We start from the raw sequence: 10,146 nt of genomic DNA on the forward strand, positions 1-10,146 counted from the left end.
TTCTTGCAAAAATGGCAGGCATCTGATGCCTTGTCCTTCCTTTGTTTCTTGGGTTTGGCAGCCTTCTTCTGGGGCTTTCTCTTTGCCTTCCTTTTCTTGCCCAATTTGCTAATTTCAACAAGCATGGCAATGGATTCGTCCTTTTTAATCAATTTTTCGGCCCTCTGCAACATATTGTTAAGTTCCTGCAAACTGACGTTTAGCTTGTTCATGTTGTAGTTCATGATGAATGGATTAAAGGATGGAGGCAGAGAGTCGTGAATAGCATCGATCTATGTTACCAGATCCAGCCCGGATCCAAGAGCCTCCAGTTCATTGATATAACCCATCATCCGGAGACAATGGTCGTGAACTTGTTGGCCCTTGGACATCTGCGCGGTCATGAACTGTTTCAAGACCTTTTGCCGAGTAGAACGATTCTGCTCTTCGTACATTGTCTTGAGACTGTCCAATACGTCCTTGGCAAGTTCGATTTGATCGAACTACCTCTGTATTGAGTTGTCCAAGGAGACAATGATATAGTAGCGGGCAAGGGAGTTTTTCTCCTCCCATTTTTGGTATTCTCTTCTCCGGGCCTCAGAAGCCCTATCTCCCGGATGATCCGGGGTAGGATTCTTGGCTACCTTATCCAACTTTTCAGAAGTTAAGACCAACATAAGGTTCTTGTACCAGTCGACATAGTTTGGGCCTATCAACTTGTTGTCATCAAGCAGCTTTGCAAATTGTCCATTTGCCATTTTCTGATAAAAGAGCAAACATCAGTCCACAACCTAATTTGATTCATGTTCATTACATAGATATGGATTTTAATCTACGTTCCATTTCCATTTTCTCATCTCTGAGATTTCCCTCCTTTCTCAGTGACGGAGACCACGGGTTATCTCTGGAAATGTGGGAAATCACATAGGGAGCATGGAGCCAACTGTTTCAACTGCAAAACCCCACCACCTTTCTGTGAAGGATCATATCCACTCATCATATGAGTTTTCCCTTTGGCCTCTGTCAGACAAAGCTCAGAGCTGTTTTCAAATAAACCTTTTTGTCCAGTGAGTGCTTACCCATCATGTTCATGAACGCCAAAGTACCATGAGAGAGTTTCCATTTTCTAGTGAAGCCCCTCCCACATCGGTCTATGACACCCCTATCATCTTATGAAACATTCAGACAAGCCCAACAGCAAATGGATAGCCCATTTTCTGGTGCGTTTCCTCATTACTGAAGGACCCATCCTCATGCTAATGATGGAAGGCCTTTAGAGAGCTTATCATATGAATCTCCCTATCACATGTACTCATATTAACTGGAGGGAACAATCAATTACGCCCTAGTTCGATCTAGGTCAAACCCAAGTGGCTCCCACTAACTTTCATAAAGTCAGATTTTAGTGGGCCCAAATCGGCTAGGGTCCCACACGTAACCTCTCCATGAGGTGTGGGGCCCACCACTGAGGGAGGTCATCCAATGACCAAAAGGGACACCATGGCAATGATGTGCATTCAGCCATGGTGTGTGCAAGAGCCACTATCGATTGAGCATGGGTGATGAGAATAAAATTTTTCATATTTTTATCCCTCAATATTCAGTATTTTACACTTAATTGATACCTAATTAGACTCATTACTCTTGTATTTCGATTCAGGGCAAGCAAGAAGGCGATTGGAAGAAAATAAGGCTAATCGGATGATTTTGCACAGTTTCGGCACCGATCAGTGATCTGGGCATAACTTTCAATTCCAGACTCCGATTTGGATAATTCAAGAAGCACTGAAAATATAAGAAAAAAACCCACAACTTTTATGTTTTGGGTTTTGGCAGAATCGGTCTGCATCAAAAACGAATTCGGGCCCAAAGTCGGAGCAATTTCGTAGCAAGGCCCATTTCACAAGCTGAAGCCCATTTCGCAGAAGAGTCTTGAAGCAAGCCCGAATTATTAAAGAAGCACAGTTCGAATTCAAGTTCCAAGAGTCCCATTAGAATAGAAATTGAATGTAATCTCAATAAAAGAGTTTTATCAGGTTTAAATTCTCAAATTGTAATCCTAGAAAGATAAGAGATAAGAGTTAGGTAGGATAAGTTCAATTTAGACTAGGACTTTCCAGTTTGAGGATAATCTCATTAAGGGTGTTGGAGAGCAGCCCTCTCCCCAAATCTATATAAAGGGGGGGCAGACCAGCACCCAAGGCATGAATTCCTCCAAGAGAGCTTCAGTCTTCAAAGAGAGAAATCAGTAACCAAGGAGGAAGAAGCAAGAGTTCGCCCCCCTTTCTCATCTGGAAGTTGCGATTTCATCATGAAGTGTCTATAAGTTTTTATTTCTGGTTGAAGGGTTAGGAAAGCCTTGATTCTGTAAGCATTGTGAGATCTAATTGATTTTTATTTCAGTTCATTGTTTATGGGTATTTATATGTTTTCTGCGAATTAACTGTGAAAATTATTTTTGTTGATTAAGCAAGAAGGGCCCCTTGCTCATTCAATGGAAATAATCTATGGCCGATTAAACCTCCAATTTCGTATATGATTGGTAGGTTCGATCATGGTGGCAACTAACACAAATTGATTGCAAAAAAGTTTTCGATCTATGTTAGGAAAATATATGATCTGGTTTAAATGGTCCAAGCTTGTGAGATCGCTAACCAGAATTGGGTCTCTCCCCTCTTAATGCTATTAATAGGTTAAATCCTAAGAGGTTGTTTAGGACTGCCTATTAATAAGGGAAGCAATCAAAGAGCTTATTTTGGTTGTCGAATAAAAGAGTAGAGGCTGGCTGTTAGAGCTTGTTAATAGTTATAACCAATTTATTCATAAACATATGAATCTATCTTTGCATCAAGGATCAATGCTACGAATCAAAGCTGAACTTGTCCCTTCAACCGGAAGTTTTCTCCCATCGATTTGATCTTTTGTTTTCTGTTATTTTCTTCTATTTATTTGTTTTCCGTAGTTTTACAGACCCCCCTTAATCCATCTACTTGGAAATAAATCCACCCAATACCTGTGGAGAATGACCTTGCTCATCACTATCAGCAAATTATTAACCCAGAGCAAGACTATTTATCTTTGGTTGGGTTCGGCACCCACCAATGGGCCAAGTACTTATGGCACATGTACATAGCACATAACACATCCATACATCACATGCAAGGATAAATTGATCCAATCAATTCAATATCTGTAAAGCTCATTTGAAGCCGATTTTAAATCCATATTATTAACCATTAATATTATCTAGGTATATGGGCCGAATTAGGGTTAATGGGTTCGGCCCATATAGCTTTATCCGTAGAGTGGGCTTTTACCAGTTTTAACCATTTAAAATTGGGCCTTTACAGGTTGGGCCGAAATAACCATTTAATTAAATATCAATCCTCAGGCCCATTAGTGGGAAAATTAGGGCTGACTTTAAGCCTAGATCGAACACTAGATTTGGTCCAAACAATTTGAACCAATCTTGGTTCAAATGGGTCTAAGGTTTGATCTTCAATTAAATCTTTAATTCAAGAAAATAATCTGAAATTAAATTCTGATAAAAGAACAATCAAGAATCAATCTATCAGGGTTGTTTGCACAATCCTTCCTGCAAAACAGAGTTTAGATCACAGGTTGCAGATTCACAAACTGCAAATCGCAGATAGCGATTCTCCCATATGCGAAATCTCCTCCTCTACGAGTTCTCCTTTTTTGCGCGCCATCTTCGATCCAAAATAAAATAATTAGAAATCCTAATTTCTATTAATAATTACATCAGATCAAATACCTATACATTTAGTCTAAAAAATAAAAAGAAAATATTTTACAGACCAAATGTAATAAAGTAATCCATAAACTGCAAAATCGCAGGTTCCCTGCACAAATCAAGAATTCGTTCTCCTCTTGTACGAACAGCCCATAAATCAAGAAAATTATAAAGAACAATTCTAAATAATTATCAGATTTATATAAAAATTAAGTTCAGATTATTCGGCCATAATTTTGGGAACAAATTTCTCAAAACCCATATCTGCGCAAATTGGGTAGAACGCCTTCTCCCCATTTGCGCAGGTTCAGATCTGAAACAAATTGGTTCAAGATTTGAACCATGGCTCTGATACCACTGAAGGGACGAGAGATCCATCCTATGGACACCCAATTCTTGCGGAATAAAGGGGCAAATTTCAAACATTTTTCTCTCCCTTCAACTGGGAATCGCAATCCCTATTTAGAAAATCATATTTTCAAGGATTAATCTTGAACCATAAACTGAACCAGATCTTAACCAAAAGGAGTAGGAGAGGGTTATACCTGATACGGAGAAACAATATCTCCCAACGAAGGTGTTCACGCCCAAGGAAGGATCCAAAGACTGCTCCCATTGAAGATGGCGTAGTGCAGGATGGAGCAGAATCAGTAGTATTCTTCTCCAAGAATTCTGTCATTTGCAAGAAACAGCAGGATGGCACGTGAGCACAGTTTCCTATCAATTTTTTCTCAAAAAACTGATGTCAAGATCGAATCTTGACTTCTCCCACAACTGGAGATCGAACTGGATGTCTGGCGGCTGCAGGAAGGAAGCGGCAAAAACATCATTGCAGGGATTTCAGAAATCTTTCTTCTATAATTTCAGCTTTGAAGATGATCTGATTATGTGATTCTTCTAAAGGCCGCCGCCCCCCTCCTTCTTTTGTAAACCAAAAGGATCAGCTCCTAATCCAATTAGGAGTTGCTAACCCAAATCATATTTGGATCAGACATCCCCTTAGGTGATAAGGATAAACCCTTATCTTTTCTGCAGATTAAATTAGCCTTCTCATAATCTCATTAGGAGGTTTCTAAATCTGAATCATATTCAGATCTGGATTCTCTGAGTGGATAGGGTTAAGACTCTATCCTATCTACTGATCCATCTCAGAATTCGCCCATATTTAACTTATTAAATAAGTGCAGTTCAAAATGGGCTCTAGACCCATTAAGCTTATTCGCTCACTTAACCTTCCTAACTGTTGCCCAGTTAGGCTTCCTTGTATGGCGAGGGACCCAAGCATTGATCTACACATCAGCCACATGGGTTCGGCCCAGGCTTTGTTACAAGGCCTGGCCAAATACACTGTTATGGATAGTGCACCCCCTAAAACCCATTAAATGGGCTCTATGGGCCCAACACTTACCCTAAGTGGTCCCTGGGCCAAGCCACCTTGTAACACCCAGGGACTGTGGGCAGATGCAAGATTAGCTCATCAAGTATTATCCTCAATGGTCTTACACTTAACCTCTCAGCCCATAATGATCAAACACTGCCCGACAAGAGAGGACCTCTCCCTCGGCTGCAAGGAACAGTGTTGCACTCTCTACTTATATGGATCCCAGGAATTAAAACACTTTTGCAAACATTTTAGAAACCATAATATATATACTTTTATATCTCATATAAAATATATTTTGCAAACCAAATCTCAACGATTGAAATCGGCTGCCGGCAGTCTTGGTTTCCATCAGTGAGAGTGCATCCCCGATCATTACCTTTGTCCAACAAAGGGGCTGATTCTGTCACTATGATCACCCACTCAGATGAATTCTCAGACTGTCCCAACATACCCAGGTTTTGACCCCCGCTAAGGATCTCACTGATTGGTACATCAAAGACAGCCCAATCCGACACCTAGTGCAGTATCATAATCGAGTCTAGGGGTCGGGTGTAACTTTCCAGTTTTGCCCATTAATCTCCAAGGTCCAAGGCAATACTGGAAATCTGGTCCAGTTCAAAGATTAAATTGATCCTAGACTCTATGTGCCTAGGGTCTCACCCTGGCAGCTGAGACAGGCCACCCCAACCGACTTGGTGGGACAATAGTGTCAGCTTTATCGAGATAGGTCTCCCTAGACCGACCCACTAGCTGTGAACATTCTAAACTAACACGAGTCGCATTAATTGTCCAGTTTAAGGGTATTACATAGAAACATACCAAGGGAACATGAATCAAATATGCACTTTTATTCATTTACAATAAACTCATAAAGTACATCATTCTGATTGAAGCTAAGGACATACAAAACTGTCCAACAACTTGAAATGCCAAACCAAACAACAGAAAATATTTAAAGTGACGTTTTTCAATCATGCTTTGAAACACCCCATCTAAACGAAACACATACTTAAAATATCAAGCCCTATGGTGAAAACTACCCTACAATTAACTAAAAAAAGAAAAGGAGTGTAATATGATGTGGTACCAAATAGGCTTTGACCAATCAAATCTCCTCACACAAGTGATACTACCCCAAGTATCGGGTACCTAAAAAAACAGAAAGAAAACTGTATGTATGATGCTAGAACCTAATGGACATGATAAGGGAAAGGCTTTTGACCAATCAATCCTTACCTCCCCCATGAATAATAAATACAAGTACAGAAGATGTTCCTGATATGTGGCCAGGACATGCTATGAGATCGTTGTGAGGAGAACTCTATGAGGAGCAGATCCAGACTCCCCCCATCCCCCCCAAGATGAATTTGATGGAAATAAGGAATGGCAACAGGGCAGGTTCAGGACAAGGATCATATTCCCCGATTCCTGTCGGGGGTAAAAGTTGTCCTTCATCCCCAATCTTTGACAGGAACGGGTTCCCAATGGGGACCCAAATCCCCAAAATGTTTTAATTAATAGTTTTATTTTGAAAAATAAAATTACTTAAAATAAACAAAAATTTTAAAATATAAATAATATTTTAAGTATATTTTGATATATATAAACAATATTTTGAATAATTTAAATAATAATTTAACAATATGTTCCTTGCATATGACAAATTTTGTGAGGGTGATAGTATATAATATATTTCCATTTTTTTGCATTTTTTATATTTCTACATCTATAAAAAACATTCTTATTTATCAAATTTATTATGATTCATTAATATAAAGATATGTCCAAATAAAATTCTTGCAAAGGTAACGATAATTAATAAAATTATTATTATTCTTATTTATTATTGTTCATTAATAAAATTAATAGAATTAACAATTTTTATTGGTTACCTTTGTCAGAATTTTATTTCAATTATCATTACCTTTGCAAGAATTAACTTCTATATGATAAATCCAACTTCAACCTCTTCAACCGCTAAAAACCTTACAATGAACTGTTATAAAAAATATTACTTACTTTTGCAAATATCTTTCCATTCAATGATGTGGGCTTTAAGGTAACCAAAGTGAAAAATTAACCCACCATATGGTGGAAATAAAGAAGAGAAAACCATCTGCTACCCTAATGATAAAGAATTGAACCAATGAAAATAGGTTAAAAATATTTAAAAAAAAATAAGAAAATAGTTTAAAGATTAAATTTTCATCCATAATGTAGCCTAACATTGGCTATTGAGAACGTAAGATGTACTTTCAGTTTTTTTTTAATTTAAATAAATGAAAGGATAAATTGCTAAAACTTCCCGTAAAATTTTTTATTATTGTTGAACCCCCCTAAAGTATGGTAAATGCAATCACCTCTCATGAACTTTCTAACATAGTTGCAAGTAAACCCTCTATTATAATATTTTAATTGAAGATATGAGAGATTCATCATATGGATGGCCGAACCTTGCAGGTAGGTTGGGCGAAATTTCAAAAATTTCTCTCTCCTATGTGGCAATCACATTCCCTATTTTAGAAAACTGCATTTTCAAAGATCAATCTTGAACCCTAAACCAAACCAGATCTAAAACCAAAAGGTAGGAGAGGGATATACCTGATACAGAGTAGTAGTAACTCCCAATGAAGGTGTTCACGCCCAAGGAAATCACCAAAGACTGCTCCCACTAAAGATGACACAGTGTAGGGTGGAGCAGAATCAGTAGGGTGGTTCTTAAGCAAGAACCTGATTCTTCACCAAGAATCTGATGGAGGGCGAGTGACCACTATTTCAGATCAGTTTTTCTCCCAAAAACTAATATCAAGAACCTTTCTTGATCGCTCCTAAAGGTAGAGATCGAACTCGCAATGGCGGCAACAACAGGAGAAGGCAAGAGCAGAATATGGCATCAGTCCAACTACAGCTGTCTTCTCTCTTGAATCAATAATCTTGAAGGATGATCTAGGGTTCGCCCTTCTCCTCTATTTATAGCCTTAAAGAAAAGTTCTCCTAATCCCATTAGGAGTTCCCTAATCCAAATCTTGTATTTCGATCCTTAAGATATAAGGATAATCCATTATCTTATCTACAGATAAAGATCAGCCCTCCTAAACTGATTAGGAGTTTCCTAATCCAAATCTCTAATTGGATCTAGACTCTCTTACTGGATAGGGACAATCCGCTATCCTATCTTCTGATCTAAATCCCAGAACCGCCCCTCTTTAATTAATCATATTAAACTAGTTCGAATTGGGCTTTAGGCCCATTAAGTTCATGTTCTCACTTATCCTCCAAACTGCTGCCCAGTTGGGTATCCTTGTATGGCATGGGACCCAAACATTGATCCACATCAGCCACATGGGTTCAGCCCAGTCTCTGTTACAAGGCCTGGCCAAATTCACTGTAGGAGACAGTGAACCCCTGAGTCCATCACCATGGGCTCTTAATGGGCCCAACATTTACACTAAATGGTCATTGGGTCAAACCACCTTATAAAAACCCAAGGACTGTGGGCAGATTCAAGATTAGCCCATCAAGTATTACCCTCAATGGTCTTACACTTAACCTCTCAGCCCATAATGATCAAACACTGCCCGACAAGAGAGGACCTCTCCCTCGGCTGCAAGGAACAGTGTTGCACTCTCTACTCACATGAATCCCAGGAATTAAAACCTTTTGCAAACATTTTTGAAACCATAATATATATATATATATATATACAAATATATTTTGCAAAACAAAATTTCAATGATTGAAATCGGCTATCAGCAGCTTTGGTTTCCATTAGAGAGAGTGCAATCCTGATCATTCACTTTGTGCAACAAAGGGGTTGATCCTACCACTATGATCTCCCACTCAGATGAATTCTCGGACTGTCCCAACATACCCAGGTTTTGACCCTCTCTTAGGATCTCACTGATTGGCATATCAAAGACAACCCAATCCAACACCTAGTGCAGTATCATAATCGAGTCTAGGGGTCAGGTGTAACATTCCTGTTTTGCCCATCAATCTCCAAAGTCCAAGGCAATACTGGAATTCTAATCCGGTTCAGGGTTTCAAGAAATCCCACACTGCATGTACCTCAGGTCTCACCCTAACAGCTGAGACAGGCCACCCCAGCCAACTTGGTGGCACATCAGTGTTTGCCTTGGCAGGATAAATCTCCCCAAATCTATCAAATGGCTGTGAAGATTCTAAACTAACACGAGTCTCATATGTGTCCAGTTTAAGGGTATTACACAAAAACACACCATAATAACATGAATCAAATATTAACTTTATTCATTTACATTAAATGTCATAATGTACATCATTCAGATTGGAGCTAAGGGCATACACTGTCTAATAGCTCCCACTTGCACTTAGGTCCAATTGGGTACAAGCCGGAGTCCCAAACTTTCCACGTGTTTCTTAAACTCTTTATGTGTCAGTGGCTTAGTCAATGGGTCTGCCACATTCTCCGCTGATGCTACCTTTTAACATCAATCTCCTGTAGGTCTAGTGTTGTCACACAACAGTGGAATGGGTGATATGCTGAATTCCAAATTTCAGAATGAACACCTTCATTCATTAGGTAGCCTTACTTATGGCAATGTGTTCGGCTTGGGTTGTGAACTATTATTCTTACTACTTAGGACCCCTGATTGTTGCTTTTTCAGCAAACAGCACATGATCCTATCGTGAAAACGTATCCAGATGTAAATTTTCTATTATCTGGATCTGACTAGAAATCGGCATCAGTATACCCCTGGATCTGTAGTGAACTACCATCAAATACTAGACAAAAATCTTTTGTCCTTCAAAGATACTTGAGTATGTTTTTCACAGTAGTCCAATGCTCCTACCCTGGGTTTGACTGGAATTTGCTTACCACACTCACTGCCTGAGCGATGTCAGGATGAGTCCACAGCATGGCATACATGATGCTCCCTACGGCTGAGGCATAGGGAACATCCTTCATGCCCTCAATCTCCTCGGGAGTCTTAGGAGACATACCCTTGGAGAGAGTGACTCCATGCCTGAAAGGAACATTTCCTTTCTT

Source organism: Nelumbo nucifera, chromosome 1 (genome assembly GCF_055504915.1).
Source record: "Nelumbo nucifera cultivar China Antique chromosome 1, China Antique-T2T, whole genome shotgun sequence".
In the NCBI taxonomy this organism is placed as follows: Eukaryota; Viridiplantae; Streptophyta; class Magnoliopsida; order Proteales; family Nelumbonaceae; genus Nelumbo; species Nelumbo nucifera.